The sequence below is a fragment of the Acromyrmex echinatior genome, chromosome 9 (genome assembly GCF_024713525.1).
Source record: "Acromyrmex echinatior isolate Ae372 chromosome 9, ASM2471352v2, whole genome shotgun sequence".
Taxonomy (NCBI): Eukaryota; Metazoa; Arthropoda; class Insecta; order Hymenoptera; family Formicidae; genus Acromyrmex; species Acromyrmex echinatior.
The window spans coordinates 5,442,775-5,465,033 of NC_141860.1; the positions used below are offsets into that span (position 1 = coordinate 5,442,775).

The following is a 22,259-nucleotide window of genomic DNA, read 5'->3' on the forward strand; positions in this document are numbered from 1 at the left end:
TCAATTAAAGCTCCGAAAAAACAATGAACATATCAGCTCTATTAAAAAAATAATTAAATTTATTAAAACTTAAATATGAAAAAAGAAGGAGAGAAAGAGAGAGAGAGAGAGAGAGAGAGAGAGAGAGAGAACAATATACTTCAAATTACTTCATTTTTTTAAACCGAGAGTAACAATGTCATAGGAATGTGTAGTTTATTGTTCTTATTATAATTATTCTATAATAAAATCAGTAAAAATATAGTTGTTTTTTAATGACAAAACAATGTCGCCTCTAAAGAGATAAAGAGACTTGAAAAATTCGTTTCCGGATGAATTAAAGCACGATAAATTAATAATGACGACTAATATATCCTATTAATAAAAATTGTTCTAAAATCGCGTTTTCCGATTAAAGCAGCTCCAAAGTATTTAACGAGTACGGCGAAACTTTTGCACGAGTTTGCAATATTCATGTAATATTCTAATATGCTATTCTTATGATATTACAACGAATAGACAAATGAACGAATTTTGTTCTGACACAATGATTTATGTCCACGCAGATTCGTCCCCTCCCTATAATACAATTCCGTATATCTCCGTAGCACTCGTGTGTCTTTATTGCTGTCGTTCCATCTCGCCGATCCAAGACATGTATCCACGCCACCGGAAGTATCCATTAGACGAGAAGGAACTTAACAGTCTACGTTCGTGTCAACGGTGAACGCCATTGGTTACGTGATACTACAACGTACGTTGCGATACATTCGTAACAAGAAGCTTCGTACGCGAATCGTGTAATAAAGTATATTTTGCCGATAATCTCGAGATTTCCTTTTAGTATTTGACGAGAGGTAGAGAGTATGGCATGGCAAAACGTGACTGCCAAAAATAAATCATTATGCGCAACGTGCTTTTAGCTTGATTAATCGATTCCATCTAAATGAATTAATCCCGGCATAGCATCGTTACGTAGGTGCCATTTGCGGACGGTAGTTATGTTGGGAATTTTAGTGAAATTCCTAGTGACCGTAATAATTTCTAAGGTCCTTATCGTATTATCGCGATAGCGTGCGCCGCGAGTTTGAGAAAGTTCTTCATATACAATACGCCTTCGAGCTAATCCAATAACGTACGCGACATCCTGGATCCGCAAAATGGATCTCTCTCAACTATGGAGAAAGAGATCTAACTAAAATTAAACAGAAATATCTAACAGATATCATTTATTTCTAAGTAATCTGCAAAAATCTAATTTTATTAGGATATAAAATAAGTAATAACGTTGTTTGATTGGTAAATTACCTAATGCGTTGGATGATGAACAATCCCCAGCTCTTAAGTACTAAACGAATTACGTAGTTAGACTTACGATCGAGAAAATTAGACTTTAGATTAACATCATTTTCTCTGTAAAAAATATTAATTTGCTGAGAGTGAAAAATTAGTTCTATTAACTCTTACAAGGCCAGTGGGACGTATATCGTATAAGTCTCATCTTGAATCTCCTTAATCTTTTCAATGTTTCTGTGAAATTTAACTACTAATATGCACATATTAATGTAATTTCTTCTCTCTCTCTCTCTCTCTCTCTCTCTCTCTCTCTCTCGAAAGCTTAAAGTATCATTTTCTAATACTTTAATTAATTAATAAAACAACATAATTTTAGTTACGACAAATCAAAACAAAAAATTGTGATTTTTAAATTAATTGGGTTGCACATAAACTAATTAAGTTGAAATAAATTTAAATAAATATTAAGTATATTTTAATTTAATTTTTGTAATATATAATTTATTAAGAATGTTTCACGGTTTTTATTTTAAAAATCTTGAACATAGACACACGTAAAAATACAAATGTTTTTTTTTAGACAAAAAATAATTTTATATACATAACATAATAATTAATAAAAAATTATTTTTTATAATAATAATTTTTATAAAAAAAAGTGAATTAAAAAAAGTAAAATTTAATATGACGGATAAATTTATCAAGTATATGTATATTTCAATTTTTTAATTCGCTATATTGGATCCGCTAGTTTAAATTTCTAAAATTTGACTTCAGATTCATAATTAGCAATCCAAAAAATTTTGAAAAATATAAATTTACTGAAAATAATTACTAATATAATAAATTCGTCCGCCATATGGGATCTGTCATTTTAAATATTAAAATTTGACTTCAGATTCAGTGATCAAAAAACTTTTAAATACAAAAATTAATCAAAATTCATCTAATAAAAAAAATATATCCCTATAAGGGCTAAAATATATAAAGTTTTTCTGGTTAGTTTAATTGTATTGTTAGTTCAAATAAGACTTTTTTCAGTTCAATGTTTAGATACTATATATCTAAACATTTTATACAACACAACAGCTAGATTGAATCGCTGTAAAAATAGAGAAGCTGCTTCCTTCTGGTTTCTTAAAGTTCGCCTAAGTAAATTTTGGTTTGGAAACAGCAATATAAACCTTCAGAAGGTCGAAGTCTCTTCCTTCACAGAGGCCGTCGCCATCGTTCACAAACAAAATCAATATTTAATTTTCCGGACTTTTATCCGTGGTCGAAACTGGAAGACGGAAGGAAGCAAGAAAGCGGGAAGAAAGGAGGAATAGTAGAGCGGGGAATCTTTAAAACTCGATAAGGTTCGAGAAAATCGGGGTCGTTGGAGCCCTTTCCGAATCGGAAACGATCTATTCACGCGCGCGTTTACAAATACGCACGACTACCCTCAATGTGTACTTTAAACAGCATTTTCTCGCGAATGTATCCGCGAGAGATATTGTTCTCTGTCTCACAAATAAAAATATCTGCCAATTTCTCAAAATTTAAATAATGTTACACAGGCAACGACCGTTGAGAAATTTTCATGTATTTAATAGAAATTAATTGATAAAAATAGTCCTAAATCTCGGAAATACATATATATATGTATTTTAGGAAATATTTTAAACTACAAAAATTTACATTTTATTACTTTTACTTATATTATATATTAGAAGTAACTAATTACGAGTATATCACATGTAATAAATTAAATTCCTACTAATATACATGGTAACAGTGCACAGCAGTTCATACAGAAATTAATTACTCTCTCATATCAACTTACTTCAATTTGTTACGTTATACGTACAGAGATATACGAATATAGAGATATGTATACGTAGAGTTTATATGTATATGTACAGTTTAATTATTTTAAGCAAGATCTTAAATTTCTCTGTCAAAATGAATATTAAAATCTCGTAGATGGATCAAGCTGATTCACTTTCGAGATATGCTTGATTATGTTTGCCGTTGTTACCGCGGGAATAGGAACCTTGAGTGACTCCATAATATTAGCTCGTCCCACTAAATGCAAATTTAATGAGGCAGAAAAGATTCCATTTTCTTATCAGGGCTCCCTTGCTCGGTGGCCTTATAATTACGCTAGACTTTATTATTTAAATTTTTTATTCTATAATTAAGATTTCGATTATACAACATCACTTATGGATAACCGTATGTAACAAAAGCGGAAATATTCTGCAAACGTTCTTGTAACGATTATCTTGAAATAGACGCGAAATCAGAATGACAGAAAGGGACGGTTGCGACGACATCATTCGCATGTAAAACAATGGTGTTACAATCGGAGTAGAAATTCGCGATTAGACGCATTCGAATTCAGTTTGGCGATCCCGAGAGAATTTCCCGGCGTCTGCGGCACGTGCCGACTAACGTACGAGCAAACCCGACCAATGACACATCATTCGTCTCTATACTAATCTGAGTAAAAGAGATTAGATATACGGCCCGCAGCCATTAATTCAGCGCGGAGATACATTACATACCTCTCTCTCTGCAAATGTCCGATCCTCTTTACGTTATATCTTCCTGCTGTCTGTTAAGAACGCGAATGAAATAATTTATTTGCTAGCATGTAACATAGATTATGTACAGCAAATTCATTATCAAATATTATTTTACCACAAAAACTGCCGCAAAGTTTTCAATAAAAATTGTAAATTAGAAAGTCGAGTAAAATGTTTATTTTCGGAGATTTTTTTACAGTTTATTTTCGATATTAATGGCGAAGATACAGCACGGAAAAAAATGAAAGGATGTGAAAGATGAAGGTGCGAAGCTAAGAAATCCGTAGAACGTCTAATGACGCTTAGGACCAGTTGGAGAAGCTATCTGGTACTCGTCCCGCCGTCAAAAATGTAGCACGTACAACTCGGGACAGTCAGAGGGAGGAGAGAGATGATGAATCGTCGAAGGAACCATTTGTCATTGTCATAAACGGTACAAAGACTGCAAGTTCGAATCGCGCCATTCAGTTCGCGCTCGGATAATTAACCAGCATGCATTTAATCAATAGTACTCTCGCGCCGCGGCTTCCGTTTAGCTAGGAATCTCACTTCCAAATCCATCTCACTTTCTCATCTAAATTGTGCAAAAAAGAAAAAGCTTCTTATCGCGCAATGTTAACGATGCCAAACACTCTTGCGAACACTCGCCACTGTGGAATCATTTTTCTGCCGTTTGAGTTTTTGCGATCATTTCCATTAAGACTGACTGCGCGTTTTAAAGAACTAAAGTAGTTCTTATTTCTTCCGGGATTGCTCTCTCAGATTCAGATGTGTGAGAGATTCTGCGAGAGTTATCTAACATTCGCAGCGGGACTACCGCGATGAACGAATGCAACGACCGTTGACAATATCGCCATAAATCCGTCCTATCGCCGGTAGATATTCGTTATTCCGATGCTATTTTCGCCCTAACGCTCTTCCGGTAAGAAGCGACTGGCTCTAACAGGCAACGAGAGCAGAGTGAAAAAGCGCAGCGCGGGTATAGCTGCCCCGCGTATATTAGAAGAGACGAAAGTTAGTCTTAATTTTATAAATAGCACTACCGGGAACAGACACTTATAGTTAATAAGCCTCCGGCGCGGAAAACGCTGCCGAGCCCCTTTAAGCCTCGCTCTGCGCCGCTAATAGAGGGAGAGTGGATTAGAGCGCGAAGTGTAACAGAGATATAAATTTCGCATCCTAAAACGCAAGTTCTAGTATAATATGCGAAGTAAAAGAGCTGATCGGAAAAAGATAACCGACGAACGAAAGCAAGAAGAAAGAATGAAAATATTTTCATTCAATCTTATACGTTATAGACAGGAATATTTGTTTTATACACGGAAAGAACAATTTTTCTAAAAATTCAGCTGGATGTATATACATTTGAAAATAATTGTTTTGGACCATCAAAAATTGTGTAGAAAACTTAAGCATGACGCTGCAAAACGTTTTGATGTTCTAACAATTATATTAAGCTTACATAATTATTTTGATAATTCAATAAAATTATTTTTAAATCTAGCTAGTTAAATTTTTTACATAATTCGAAAACCGTTCTTTCCGCGTATAAAAACGTATCTCGAAAGGCAGAAACTTTCTCTGGTAGTAATTACAATTAAGATTGCATGTTAGATATCCATGATGTGAAATTATTATGATCTAAAAATCCGTAAGCAAATTTAAAAAAAAGGAAGAGGAAATCTCTAAATCTAATCTTTAAATATCTAATCTTCAAATCTATCTCTCTGTATGAATTGTATGAAAAAAGTATTAAAATTTTATCAACACTTTTTTTTTTTAGAAAACACGCGGCTATCTGCTTGGAATTCTGCGCGTCGATTGTTCTATTAAGATGCTTCTTATTCTCAAAATGCTAATACGGTCTCGAAATTATAAATATCTACATCGGAGGTAAATACATCTAGGAAAATGAGACTCTCGGTAGCTGGCGCAAAGACGAAGATGAAAATGAAGACAAAGTTGCCTTGCAGCTTCTCTACCTCGCGATATTAAGACACTCGAGACTCGCGCACGTCATGGTCCAATCTTCACTCTATCTCAGCCCTGCACTCCATCTCGGCCATTTACATGCAAGATATTCCGGCGCGAGCGTACGTTCGTATCACAATTTGCATTACCTCTCTTATCCTCTTGCTTGCTCATTCGTTCGTTAGCGAGGTCGCGAATAGAGTTACGAGGAGGAGTAGGCAATTGAAACCGGAATAAATTTGGTAAAGTCGTAAATTTCTTTCTCGCGCACCGACGGCGTTTTGATCTTTCGTCGACAATAAAAACACGATAACGTAGCTTGTTTCTTTCGCGTTTATGACATTAAAAAAAATTGCATTCACTCTTAGACTATATGTACTGGAAGTGCCATGTGAATAACGCAGCAAAAGTGTCTCCAACATCTGTATCTGTCCTTGTCTGTTTAAAATTTGTCTATGCGCTTGCGCTAGATGATAATCGCGTAATTTATTTAATTTTACCATATATTTATAATATTGAAATTTTTAAACTGTCAAAGACTTGTAAACTACAAGAGACACATGCGAATCACAATAAAATAAATAAACAAGGACAGCTATATATGCTAAAGATAGCATCAATTAATATAGCATTTTTCGCTGACAGGACTGGTGCTCAGTGCACATTAAAGCTGCTGTACACTAACTTAATCTGAATGTAAAACTGAACTATCTCAATTAATAAAATACCCAATGTTTATTAAATATCAATATACAATAAAATGTATTGTGAATTTCGCGGTTTAATTCGTTTCTATATTTTTATTAAACGTACATGTTTACGTCGATTTGTGTACAATGGCTTTAAAATGCATTGAGTTCGCACCAGTTCTACCAGTGAAAAATGCTACAAGAATTATGTAGCACTTTTAATATATCTACTCTCTAAATCTGAATCAGTGGATAGTCACTAATTATTCAGGTGGCATACTTGGCACTGATATTCAGTGAAATTTAAAAAATGTTTGAGCATTATATAACTAAAATACTGATATTTGTATGTTAATTTCAATTTTCCAATACTATATTCATTGAAGTTATGCAAATACAAATAAGGTTAATTAAATCACATAATAAAGATCAGCTAGATTAGAGTTCTCATATTTCATTCACTAATTATCAGTGGCATATCAGTGATTATCCCTGACTCAGATTTAGAGAGTACTTATGTTCTAAGCACGCATAAGAGAAAAAAAATTTACTATGAACGCTAATCTTATGCCATGATATGAATTTATTTGCACATGTAGGGATCATAAATTATTTGCAAGTGTAACAAATATTTATTCTTTTTTGCACTCGCTAGAAAAATTATTTGCTCTCTAAATCCGTATCAGTGAATAATCATCGATATTAGTGCCACTGGTAATCAGTAAATGAAATGTGAGATCCCTAACTTAACTAATCTTTATGATGTGATCTAATTAACCTTGTTTTAGTGCTTAAATTCAATAAGTATGGTATTGGAAGATTGAAATTAACGTGCAAATATCAGTATTTTAGTTAATATATAATGCTCAAACATTCTTCCTTTTTTAGTTGAACTTCACTGATTATCAGTGCAAAGTATGCCACTTGGTAATTAGTGACACTTGGTAATTAGACTGATTCAGATTTAGAGAGTACAATAAATGCAAAATATTTGTCAAGTATATAAATTTGTTTGCTATAAACAATAAACAACAAATAATTGCTTTAATTGTTATTTGCTCTAAACAGCAAACAATTTGACAATTAAATTTTGCAATTCGTTTTGAATTTGTAGGAAATTTTTTCTCTCTGTGCGCACTCACAGAAATTATATTAGTTTCGATATCTACTCTAGCCAAGGTACAACAAACGACAAGCGTGAAATATATGAAATGTTTGTACGACCAGTCGAGAGACAAAAGGAGGAAAACTGTGTAACGCAGCTGAGATATCGTGAATTATAGGGGAAGATCTCAGTTGAATTTTTCAAGGATCGGTTTAAAGAACTTACGATCGTTTTCATCCGTTCCGCAGAAGGTACTCTTCTCCTGCCTGCGTGTGCAAGGTGGCATTCTCATCGCCCTTCACACCAGCTCGGTGAAATAGCCAGACGGAAGAGGGGGATTTTCACTTTACGATTCTCTCACCTAATCCACATAAAGGTCGCTCGTAAGCAGGAAGACTCGATCGTGACGAGTACGATGATAGGGCACTCGCGCTCACTTCCTATCTCTCTCCCCTTTCGATCTCTTTTTTTTACCGATTTACAACGTATTCGGTTCATCACTTCGAGCCGATTTTATAGCGTTGTAATTTGCAGCGATAGTCACTCTGTCCAATAAACAATCACGTAAAAAAAAAAAAAAACTACACTTGGCACTTTTTTAAACACAGTTAATCTTAAAGAAATGGCATTATTTTTCGTGTAAAATAAAAAATTTCGTTAAACATTTCCTTAACAGCACATAAATTGTAAATTCTGAGACTATTCAGAGAATATCGCAAAAGTAGACTATGTATATTCTCTCTTTCTATTTGAAATGTACACTATGCTATACACAAAACAGCTATGCAAGCTGAGTATATTCAATTTGTTTTCTCAATATACGTGCTGAGAATAAATAAAATATATTCTAATATATCTGTAGTGAGGAATATACATATATAGATCTGTACATATATTCCTCAGTTATACTGAATATAGATGTACTAAATGTAAACATGTTTTTCAGATATAATAGAAAACTTGAATATACAAATTCGTTATGTATATCAATTCATACCAAAATATATAAGCACTAAAGGCTATCACACGTAAAACAGTTTTAGTCGTAACCATAAAGTCGTAAGCAAATCGATCAATCACAGTTAAAAGTGCGTGCTTACATTTTAGAATGCTCGACCACAATTGATCGATATACTTACGATTACGACTAAAACTTTTTTATGTGTGATGATCTTTAGATCCATTTTAACCGAAAATAGGATTTCTCTTAATTAGATTGATTCGTATTATTTAAAAATAGAATTTATTTTATTTACCCAATTATTAATTATAATTGTTTGTAAATATATAAATATTTTTTATATAGAAAATATACTGAATTTACTTTCACGACCTACTGAACATTTTCAAAATCTATTATTAAGATAAAAGATGCTCTGGCATTTCATGTTAAAAGTGCATTTTACAGCAGCAAATACAGAAACGCATAATAATGATACGAAGACAGAAAACATGTCGCATATTATCTTACAATTTGCTTTTATATTATCGAGATGTGAGTTTACCTCAATTTTGCAAGACGATCCATACAACTTCGTATGATTGGATGAATTGGGAAAGTAACTAAGAAAAGAGGACTTATTTTCCAGTAATGGCAAATCGAACAATCGCAGTCGAGAAGCCATGGAATCGCATGCAATTGGGCGCGGAAACGAGGAAAAAGTGCGCATTGGCGGGCAATCTCGACTAAATATATTGTATATTTAACTCACCGCGTCTATATACGTCTACTACCTGTGCGAGGTAGAGCGAGTTTCCGACATTGAATTAACTCGGAACAATATATCGCCGCCATTGCATTGTGTACCGGGCAGGCGGCATTGAGCTTCCGAGCGCCCGACTACTTCATTTATCAAGTTAAACAATAGAAGAGACTACCTCGCCCAACCACCCCCGTCTTCGACCGTATCCTTCTCGAGGGGAAAAAATTTCTTTTTCGCGCCCTCCTCCCCCTCCCCTCCTTCCCTCACCGCATTGAATCTCACGCTCTCGCTCGATTTTTCGTCATACCATAACACTCGTCCGACAGTTCGCTCGTGGTAATCATTCGTTATATAGATCTTTACAGATCTTTCCGGTGGAGAGTAATGATACAATAAGGTATTCTCTCTTATGTATTAGGTGTTGGAATTAATTCGTAGCGTTTTACAAGTGATGGGAAGTACTTTCATTAATGTATTTTTTAATGCTCATGTGAAATAAATAACATTCTTTCATTAAAAAACGCTACGAATTAATTCCAACACCTAATATAATTATAAGATATTTAACTTTTTTAAATAAAACTTCATATTTTATATAAATTCCATATATTCATAATTAATTTTGAAAAACTAACAATTGGGATTTGTTTTATAAATGTCAATATGTGAGTAATTAACCATAGAAAAAGGACATGGCAACAATTTTTTATTCTCTCGATTTAAAAAATACTATTTTTCTTCTAAATTTGTTATATATACTTATGAATGTAACTCTTTTTTTTATAGACAAAATTATAAGATATTTCACTTTACTGAATGCATTAAAAATAATTAAAACTAAATAAGATAATAATTATTATAATTAAAAATAAAAGAAATTTTATATTCGGTTAAGGCGGATCTTAGCTTAAATATTTATTTCTGTGTGAATTTATATATTGTGTGTTGGAATTAATTCGTAGCGTTTTTTAATGAAAGAATGTTATTTATTTTACATGAGCATTAAAAAATACATTAATGAAAGTACTTCCCATCACTTGTAAAACGCTACGAATTAATTCCAACACCTAATACATATCTTATTTTACAACAAGCTGTAATCTTTTTCGATCTTGAAACGTAATAATAAGCAGAACCAATAACATCATTTATTAAATTGATGATAAGCAATTTTTGATGCTAATAAATATCTTTATAAGAATATTATTCTGATGTTAAACATCTTAAATAATTTTTTTTATTACGAATAATTTATTGCCTCAACCAGGATTCGAACCTGGATCTCTCGTATTTCATGGACGTACCCATCATTTGACTACCAAAGCGGCAAAATATTTTTCGCAATAATTATTTAACATTCTCATTAACATCAGATTAAAATTCTCATAAAAATGCTTATTGGCATTAAAATTGCTCGTCAATTTAATAAATGTTATTCTGGTTCTTCTTATATTTTTAATGATTGCGTTTGAAGATCGAAAAAGATTTCAGTGTGCGGTTTGTAGAATCAGATATGTACATAAATTCACACAGAATATTTAAACGTTGATATCCGCTTTGATCAAATACAGGATTTCTCTTATTTAACTAGATTTATTTTCATCAGTCCAAATTCATATCATAATACATTAAAAATAACACGTAAATTTAACATAAAATTACTACGCATATGAAACGCGGTGTATATATAGCACGTTATTGCGAAAATTCTTCATTAATGAGGCTCTTCTTCGGACGCAAGGAACTTCGAACAATCCGCAAGACTGGTAGATTAATTCGTCGACCACGGATTAAGAGTGCCGTGGATTAAGCGCACCGCGCGAATGAAGTTACGATAAATCTCTTTTCAATTAAATCACAAAGTTTCCCGACAGACGGGAGAAAGGTAACAGGGCGAGATAAAATGATGACTAAGGAGGAAGGAAGGAAAGCCGGCCATGGGCTCTTCTCCACGTCTTGGACGTCTATTGACGACCGTTATCGCTCCGAAGGGAGTCGCTTGACCAAATCACTCGATAAAAAGCCCATCGAACATCTTATTTTTTCCTCTCTTTCACTTTCTCTCTCTGTCTTTCTTACTCTCTCACTTTCTTTATCTCGATTTATACCGCCCCCATTTCGATACCCGCGGGTCCCATTTGGTCAGCCAATTTCTTCTTTGGTCCTCGCTCTCGATTCGTGCGATTGCTAAATTTCGACGATTTATCTTCTTTCTCTTTTTAAAAAGCTTTGATTTATTAGACATTTACTTGTACTTTACTTTGCTCACTGGCTACTCATTTCACGACACTTTTCTCTTACGATACCGTAGTTTTTGATGAAAAAAATTATCTTCATATTGCATTTCTATGTATATGTACACAGGGTGGACTCTAAAAGATTTTATGGAGAGATTTCTCACACATTCAAATTCAAGCTGAAAATTTCATACAAACATATGTCCGGTTTATATTTCAAAATTGAGGAAAAATTTCGTTCTTTCCAAAAATTTTAAAAACCCCGTAACTTTGAAATTGAATCGAACATAATAATTATACAAGATTTTTCATCTTCAATTTTGTTTCAGAAATTACTTCTTCAAATCTTGTAGAGTATTTAGTATCCTTCACCACACATATATAAAATAATCTATAAGAAATATATATATGTGACGCAATATTTCTTTTATCGATATTTTAATCGTAAAACCAAAAGTAGCTGTCAATGGAAAATAGTTGTCCAGAGGAAAGTGGCATCAAGGATAAGTGGAAAACAAAAGCGCGAAAGAGCGTGCTTTCTGCCAACCGGTAAAGTTCCTCGAGATAACTTTCCGAGCTAAATGGGATCTGCTCGTACGATCAACTTTTATTTTCACAAAATAGAGGAAAAGAGAGACTAACGGCCGGTTGCGCGGGACCTTGGATAAAAAACAAAGGGAGTGCGTTAATCGAACTTGGAGAATGGAAGCTTTTAAAATCTCTCAACGCCGGACAAAAGAGAGCCCACGATAATTGCGCATATCCATTTTGTGTTAAGACGACCAGACGATTTTGAAGAGCGGAGAAGTGACATGCGTTTAAATAGAGTATTATAAAGGAATGAAAAAACCAGAATAATTGCTTTTGAACGTATTAGACATTTTAATTTAGCATTTTAATTGCAGGTATAATAATAGATTATATATAATCACTTAAATTATTTATAATCTGCGTAATTTATAGATATACTGAATGGATTATTGCTAATGCTTTTTTTAATTTCTCTGACATTTTACACATTGAACTAAATTAATAATATTTTAAAATATTAGAAAATGCTAAAAAATTATAAGCAAATAAAAATAATCTGCATCTATATTAAAAGCTATGTATAGAATCGGATGATGTAACTTACATGTAAAAAATTTTGCATGTCACTGTATCACTGTATCACAAATAACGAAAGAAAGACGTTTCTATCCACCTAAACCTAAGCTACGGTGGATCAGTATATCATTTTTGACAGACAAATACCGAACGGTAAACAAGGGAAAGAATGCAGTGGAAGTGAAAGTAGAGGAAATCCGAAAAACGTAGGAAATTGCGCGTGGTCTCGTATATCTCGAAAATTGGATTTGAATCGAGAGATTCGTGGCCGTGATAAATTTTCGTACCGCCGAAGAGAATTTTGTCTGCTTCCACTTTACTTTCAAACTTTTGTGCGAGTGACTTTTGCAACGTGTTCAGCTATTCAGTTTTCAACTATTCTGTTTTCGTCAATAACAATTTCAAGATGCCAAAAAATAATCATAATATGAATGTTTCGTAACAACATATATTACCAAATATATGCACGTAACTTTATATATATATATATATATATATATATATATATATATATATATATATACAGGGTGTAACTGAAATAACTAATCCCACTAATCATATAATATTATTCCTAATCAAAAATTGAGTCGAAAAGTCCTATATCATTTTGAAATTTTCGCAATAGTTAACGAGATATTATTAGGTGTTGGAATTAATTCGTAGCGTTTTACAAGTGATGGGAAGTACTTTCATTAATGTATTTTTTAATGCTCATGTGAAATAAATAACATTCTTTCATTAAAAACGCTACGAATTAATTCCAACACCTAATAATTTCCAAATATTGTAGAATAAATGGATAAAATCGATGTATAAGACAATTTTAAGATATCTTTTCATGTTTTTTATGAAATATTTTGAAGATTTTTCTTAAAGAACTCTTAAAAATATCTTAAAGCTGTCTTATGCGTCGATTTTATTCATTGGGTAACTAAAAAAAATAATGCAAAAATTGCAAAATGGTACAGGATTTTTTGTCTCAGTTTTTTATTAGGATAGCACTATATGATTAGTAGGCATTATTTCAATTATACCTTATATATTATATCATATATATCATACATATAGTTATATATGTTATAATTTCAAAGCATGTAATCTTCATTAGTAGATTAATTAAATATCTCTTGTTTGCCGCTCGAATTTATTACTGCGGCGAGTATTGTCGTATTATATTTACTTACTAATTTATATTTCCAATTTTTACTAATTATATAATAAAAAATATTATATAATATTTCAACTACTTCACATTTTCAGCACATATTTCACACGTTGAAGTATTATTCAGCTCTGACGATTGCATAATGCGAATAAACTTCCTCTCTTTTCCGTAGTTTCATTCACAGAAAAGAGAAGAGAAAGGTGCTCTTATCGCGTACGCGAGGGCGAAAGTGCCATGTGTTGAAATTCTACTTTGTCGTACTCGACGGCGTCGACAGACGATATGTAAACGCAAAGGGAGGTAGACAAAAAAGGGTACAGTCGCAGAAGAGAGAGAGGAAGATGGATAGGGAAGTCGAGACGAACTACGGGAGATGTATGCTTCATGGAAGATACAATAGAACAAGCTCCTGGACTTGCAAATCCAACAGAGTATATTCTCTTACGTGCGTATTCTTTCCGTCTCTTTACTAAAACAAAATATCGAAGGAACATATATGACTGCAATGCAAATTGTACCGGAAAATGGCCGTAAAAGAAAGTGCCATGTAGAGTTATATCCTCAAAAAGAAGATTGTTTCTCAAGTAATAGTTAAGAAAATACGTGAGAAGAAAGTGAATTAAATTTAATAATTATTTTAATTAATAAAAATTACTGAAACATTTATTACAATCTCGGTTTCACGGATGTAATAAAGTTTCTACGTCGACCTAACAACTATCCATTTTACTCGAAGTTTTCAAGCACGCAATGACGTGCAGAGTGACCTGCGAAGAAAGTAGCAATGAAACGCATTTCGTGATCCACGAAGCTGTACACGCAAGGTTCAGCTTACGTACGCGTTGCAATATGTAACTGTCGCGACGCAAGCCAATAAATACGAGCTTTTTTCCTCTTTATTTTCTCCCAAGGATAAATGGATCGGCTGGACGTGAGCTTTAGCTTGATAGTGTGGTTCGACGGATATGCCAATCGGAATAGTCCTTGTACTGAATTAAAAAAAAAGAATGAAAGTGTAGTAAATGCAAAATTATATTCCCAGAAATACTTTCCATGAACCTATATTATCAAAATTATTACCAGCAGAAACCACATAGGAAGAAAGAGTTTGCTGAAGAATCTAAAAATTTAATTAAATATAAATCTAAAAATAATTTTGTTGAATCGTCAAAATAATTATGTAGGGCACTCAAATTGGTTATTAGAATGTCAAAACTTTTTGCAGCATTGCTTTCCATGCTTTAAGATTCCTATGTAATTATATATTTTGATGGGTCATCAAAATTATTTTCAGATCTGTATCTAGCTAAATTTTTAGATGCTTCATATTAAAAAAACAATTTTGCTGAAGAATCTAAAAATTTAGCTAGATACAAACCTGAAAAATAATCGCTGAATCAATAAAACAATTAGATAAGACAAAATTGATTGCTAGAATATCAAAAACATATTGTAGCATTGCTCATCATGCTTAAGATTCCTGCAATATATTTTGATGGTCCAGCAAAATTGTTCTTTTCAAATTTGTATCTAGCCAAATTTTTAGACATTTCAGCAAAATTGCTCTTTCGGTGCAGCAAAATCGTTTTTTTCCGTGCAGAGATAGAAAAAAATGGCTAAACTTTTAAATACTAACAAAATTGAATACTGAAAATTTGTTAAATGCATGCCGAATGTTTTTTGGGCAAGATTGCACATTTCGACTTTGAAAATGTTATGTCATACCATTTGTCAATCAAACCAAAATTAATATTAAATGAACAAACAAGACGTATAATTTTAAATAAACAGAAGAGATAATAAATTTGCGCAGAGGCACTGCCTCATCGATATTCGTACACTCTGTAGACAAACTGTTGTCCATTGCGTCTAAGTGTGAGTGTAATGGATGCGAGAAAAAAATCAATTGCCGCCCAAGGGCTTTTAATCACCGGAGCCTGTCCTTTCATTTCCGCGGCTTGTGTCGGCTGTCGAAAAGTCTCAATTCCTTTTTTTTCCCAGCGTCCAGCGTCAACAGCAGGTTTGCAAAACGATTGCGCATGACAAACAAGGATGAAAATTCAACCGTTCCTTTCATTCTTTCTATCACACTGATGGATCGTATATGAAAATTGGAACAACACATGAATTATTTAACCTTTTTGCGGCCGACGAGTCTCGTTTTTTATTTCTAATTTAAAACTGTTTCATTACCGTAAGTTAAAAATGAAAAAAAAAACAAAAGCAAAGTGAATAATAGTTTCTAGTAAGTAGATGGTAAGAATTTAAAATTTAAAAAACGACATAACCACCCTGTTTAATAAAACTTAACATTATTGGCAGACGGACTAATGCCAGTAATGCCATGTTCTTCAAAAAAATGCTTGCATACGATATTATCGATTTAATATGGTAATGAGATGCTAAACTTAAGCAATATACTAACTGAAGAATCTTATTAAAACTTCTTTTTATAAAATGGAAAAACAAATATACACTTAATATAAAAAGTTATTAAAAAAGGAATTAATAAATATTAAAAATTTTCGTAAATTCTTTATGGTATAATTTATTTTATCATAACTATCTCTTTTATTCGAGAAAAAATAAGAGCAATATTAAAAATCTTTATTTTAGACCGCATATGTGAGAACACAATCAATACTAGAAATTTAAAATGCCTTACGATCGAAGCTCGATCTTCAATACTTTAAATAATTCAAACTTGAATTACTAATATATACTATATACAAGGTGAATCAGAGTTGTTAAACCAATTTTTTACCCTATGAGAAAATTATTGACTTCATACCTAATTGAATTATAACGCGTGCAATCAGTTATTTTCTCATAGGGTAAAAAGCTGATTCAATGATTCTGATTTACTCTGTATGTACCTGCATATATACCATATTGTAATCTTTTCGAACTGCGCGCCGAATTGTTTTTCCGAACTATAAACGCAATTAAAATTATTCTAGTAATCGCGAATTAAACTGACATTTAATAATTTGATGCTACAATCAAACATCATATTATAAAGATGTTAATACGTTGAAAAACTGTTAATAAAAATTTATTGCGAAAAATATTACCTTGGCCAGGACTTGAACCTGGATCTCTTGTATTCCGTACAAGCGTCTTAAACCATTAGACTACTGAGACATTAGTAGAATTATTTAAAGCAATGAAGATCCAGCTTTGACCGTAATAGGCATTTTAAATTTCTAGTATTGAAAAAAATAAGAGGTATAACAAATATAAAATATATAAATTAATTTGTACTCAAAGTAGAATATATATAAGCAATATAAGTTTCTATTTTTACAAAAAAAAATGCATATAATTTCAGACTTTATTAACAAAGTATAATTTACTGTTTTCATTTGATTCGCTTAAAACACACATAACACGATAGGTTTAAGAGGTTTTCCACGCTGCATTCCCCGGTGGGCGAGCAGAACATAGTACAAAATTCCAACGTGATTAAAATTCGAAATTACTTATTACAAGCACAAAGTAGACGCCATGGTCGAAATAAAAGCAACGACATGGCGGGCAAATGATATTAACGTGTTCGTCTGTCTAGTGGTCCCGAGTTAAAAAGAGTCCATTCGGAGAACACGGTCTCGGCCCGTTACGCGCGAGCTTTATCGTACGTCAGGTAGAACAACCCCTCAGTGCCTCGATCCCTCCATTGTACCTTCCCCTTATATATACACCACTGCGAAAACGCTTCTTCCCTCGTCGTCTACCTGGCGAGACAATTTCTTTGAGATTCACGCAATCCTGTACTTCGAAAACCATTCCGTGATGCAGTAAACCGAGATATCGAAAGACAAAATTGGACGTAATATCGCGATATCGAATTCAATTTTGAAATTTTTAGGAGACTCTACTTTCAGTACTCTCTAAAGCTGAATCAGTGGATAATCACTAATATCAGTGCCAAGTATGCCACTGGTAATCAGTGAATTCAATGCGAGATCCTTAATCTAGCTAATCTTTATTATGTGATCTATAATCTTGTTTTTTAGTGCTTAAATTCAATGAATGTGGTATTGGAAAATTGAAATTAACGTGCAAATATCAGTATTTTAGTTATATAATGCTCAAATATTCTTCCTTTTTTCGTTGAACTTCACTGATTATCAGTACCAAGTATGCCACTGGGTGATTAGTGACTATCCACTGATTCAGATTTAGAGAGTATATTGAAGAAAATTATACATCCCACACACACACAAACACACACACACACACGAGATAAATTTAACGTGCTCTGGTTACGTAAGTATTCAAGTTGCAGTAAGAAAAAGTAAGTTAAGTAATGTAATTTAAAATCAAACGAATGCAAATGTGAATCGGTTCGCATGGGTTTAAAAGTTAAAGAAGGTCGCGCCTGGAAAGAGACTGCGCTTTTCAAGCGGGTGATATAGCGCTACAAGTACGAGAACCGCCCCAATTTACGATTACGAGGCACATGGGGGCTCAAACGAAGGGTTAAACCAGGTTTAATCAATTCTCGCCGAAATGTGCCTGGCGTATCTCGACATTGATGGCGAATTTACTGAATTCCAGAGCGTAGAGTGAATGATAAAGAAACCACGAAGAATAGAACGAATAGATCGAAACGCGAAATTACCGCAAAATAATACGCTATTAGAAAAAAAAAATAACAAAAATAAAACATTCCATATATTAGAAAAAAATTATATAAATTAATATATGTGCAAACATATAGAAACATTCGATAAATGTGCTCATTAATTCGTAATTATAGTGGAATAATGTAGAACTTTTAATATATTTCTTTATGCAAAACTTAAAAAATTATAAAGTAATAAACTATGCAACCTTACAGTTATATTACGATATTTGCTCATAAATCATTTTCATATTTTCGAAAAGAATTACTTGCGTCCTCAATAGCTCACATGAAGTATCTGTCATACAATATCGTAATTATCATCCTGAATAACGTTATTCAACAATTAAAATACGGATACATATCAAATCTCTATAAATACGAGTTATGTGAACCGTAATCTGATTATTATAATATAACTATAATGTATAGCGAGATAACGCGCGGCAGCAGCGTTTTAAATAAACATCGTAATTCCAGGTATTGTTCTTGTTTTTTTTGTGCAACAAACAAATTTGTAAAATTTGTTTCGCCCACAGTACATGACGTATAGCATGCTTTGATCTTTTTTATTTTCCGTTGTTGGACAATCTCATTCGAGAAAATATCTTGAAAGATATCGAAAAGTTTGCTACTCGTGGTTCAGGTTGAATAGTTTTTCCAACACCTCGTCTGTTCTCTTCCCACCCGTAAACGATAACGTAGCGGGCCGCAATCCAATGCGAAAAAGTCAAGGAAGCTACGTTTAACCGATGGCTTACTATTTTTCGGACGCAATTCTTTCGCGGCGCCGAAGTTTTCTCGTAGCCAGACAGAATGCTCGGCGTCGTGGCGCCGCTTTCACAATACAATAGAACGAAATAGAGATAGACGGAGAGAAATATCGTCTTCTCTTGATTGCATTCTAAGAATGTTCGTTAAAATATTTTTACAAATAAAGATTTTAATTAAAGATTAATTAAATTATTACATTCTTGCGTTTTTTTATGCTTCCTGTAAAATGTGCAATAAAACGTAATTTTTTTAAATTCAAATACATACAATGTAATTAAGTCTGTTAAATAATGTTGGATGATATTAGATAAGAAACTTTTCAGAAATATATTATTTTATAATATATTTGACGAAAAGTTAACGTTTACAAACATTTTCATCCCTTTTTCGTATATCCAACTTTTATTATGTAATTTATTCTTTTATTTATGTAATAAATTCGTCATTAAGTAATGAATAAACAGTAATAAATTTGAATAAACAGTAATGAATTTGAATGTCGAAAACTGATTGTCATCCATATCATCCATATTCTCATTATTATGTTATTTATGCATAATACAATATCAAATACATAAACAGTTGCGATAAAGTTAGGTTAAGTAGCTAAATGAAGTAAGACTTCTTGGGCTTCTTCATTATAATGATATTTCAGTGATAAAATAATGATTTTTATTTTCAAATAATTCTTTGCGTAATTATTCTAAATTAATTTTTTGAAACTTTTATAACAAGTATTAACTTCGTCATTAAAAAATCATCGCGTTATCTCGTTTAGCCTCAATTAGCCCATTTGACCTTACATAGCTAACTACATTAATTAAAATTCATGGCCAATTATAAAACAGAGCTCTCAGCAAGTGTGACTGCGCTGTCGCGTAATTGAATCATCGGTTTGATCCGCTAAGGCTAATGTACTAAGTGTATTACTTGTATTTCGTTATGAATCTTGTATCAAGAAGCACATATAATACATATTAGATAAGATATTCAGAAAAAAATTTCATGTTATATGAGTCACAGATGGTTCAATGATCGTTTGATTAAAGATCAACTTTATAGAGAGTATACTCAGCCGATTACAGCAAATAATGATTTCCTGGAAAATTGACCCATAAAATTATCAATAAAAATGGATAAACTAAAAATTTAAATAAAACTGCCTTATTTAGTTAAAAAATTAATACAATTAATAATCATTAGTTTTGTCAATAAATAAATAAATAGATGCCATCTAGCAAAATATTTTTGCTCGATTTTTTATTATAATTTATATATTTTGTGAATTGTATATTTTGTATATTGTAAGAATTTTTAATTATTGCCTTCTCGTACTAGTTTGTATAATATACTCACTTGCAAAAAATGGACAAAGAGACTAAATGCAAACTTGAAATTTTATTATAAAATTTAAAAAGGAAAAATAAACGGCAAAATTAACAATTTTTTCCTACTATATTTTAGAAATAATTTAATTTGTATATTCATCATGAATATGTAATTATCAGAATAGAATAAATCTCATGATACTTTGTATCCATGATACCGTAGCCATGATACGGTCCGATGATATTAATCGCGATGTAATATACACTTTATTATGTAGCGATGGAATTTCATTGAAATGCGATTGAAAATGCGAAAAAATATTAATAATAATAGAAGCTGTATGATTCACTCAATTAATACAATAAATTTTGTGATATTAAAATCGAATTAACGATTAAAATTCAATTGTCATTCTCCGATGAGATACAATCAAAATTCGGTGTTGCATATGTGTAATAGGTAATACATATCAAAAATGTAAATTTAATGAAACACATATATCATTAATAAACGATCAATACATTGTGGTCTTCCATAATTTGAATTATAGGATATTCGCAGAATTTTAATTATTAATACTCGTATATTAATCCGTGTTCTTGATCTACAAATGATAAACAAATTATATTTAAATTAGCAAAAAATTTAATCCTTGATACAAAATATATTAAAATCTAAAAATTATTATTAAAGATTAATCATTGAATATTATAATAAGATAATATTTTAGAATTCTCATCTTCTATCACCTTTTGTAAGCGAAATAAGCAAAGTGCGAAAAACATTTGCTTTGATCAAAGTTGTCGATAAATTAATAGTTGTTAATCGCGGAAGTTAATCAATCGTACCCATAGGCAGACTAATTGTTCACAGAAAATAATCGCATTTCAATAGGTAATTATTGCCCGTATGAATATATCGCAATAAAAGAATATTTTATAATTCCCATTCTCTGTTATTACTGCACATGAAATGAATAAACTTTGCGAAATACTTGCTTCAATAAAAGTTGTCAATAAATTAACAGACGTTAATCACGGAATTAATGAAATGCACGTGTTGATAGACGAACTAATTGTTCATAAAAAATAATCGCATTTCAATAGGTAACACAGAGCAGTATAACGCGTCGTTACCTGTCGTTAAAGTCTCACCTTGCAATAATAATGATTACATTTACACGGACACCCTTAATCGGATTTAATAACATCCGTAGTTAGAAACTGGCAAATCACAGTTATTCGATCCTTTAGAGAAATTGCTATGATTAACCAATTTTACTACGGATATTATTAAACCCGATAAAGGGTGTCCATGTAAACATAGTCAATACTGTGCACGGTGGCTGTACGCGAATGCCATAACATATACCAAACAAATGGCCATAATGCCAGTATATCAAAACAACGTACACCAAACCAAAAGTCACGGCCGTATGTTGGACTCTTTTCAAAAGAAATATTTAATATTATTTTTAAATATTAAATAACTGCACGCTGTGTGAATATTTTGTTTTTCGTATTTTATAGTAATTCGACAAACAATATTATATATGTTATTACATTTTTACATTTTATTTTCTGGATTCGTTAATCATCTAAAATAAGAACTGATTTCATTCGATCGAAAGAATATTTTGAAATGAAAATACCGATAAATCCTAATTGACAAAACTTATTTTAATTTAGTTGATAACAGCTGAAATTT

General features: G+C 32.1%; 1 protein-coding gene across 7 annotated transcripts in view; it reads right to left on the reverse strand.

Annotated features, from left to right (window-relative positions):
- LOC105151469 (uncharacterized protein CG43867) overlaps window positions 1-22,259 on the reverse strand; it is an 80,079-nt gene that overhangs the window by 40,974 nt on the left and 16,846 nt on the right. The gene's annotated exons all lie outside the window — the stretch shown is intronic.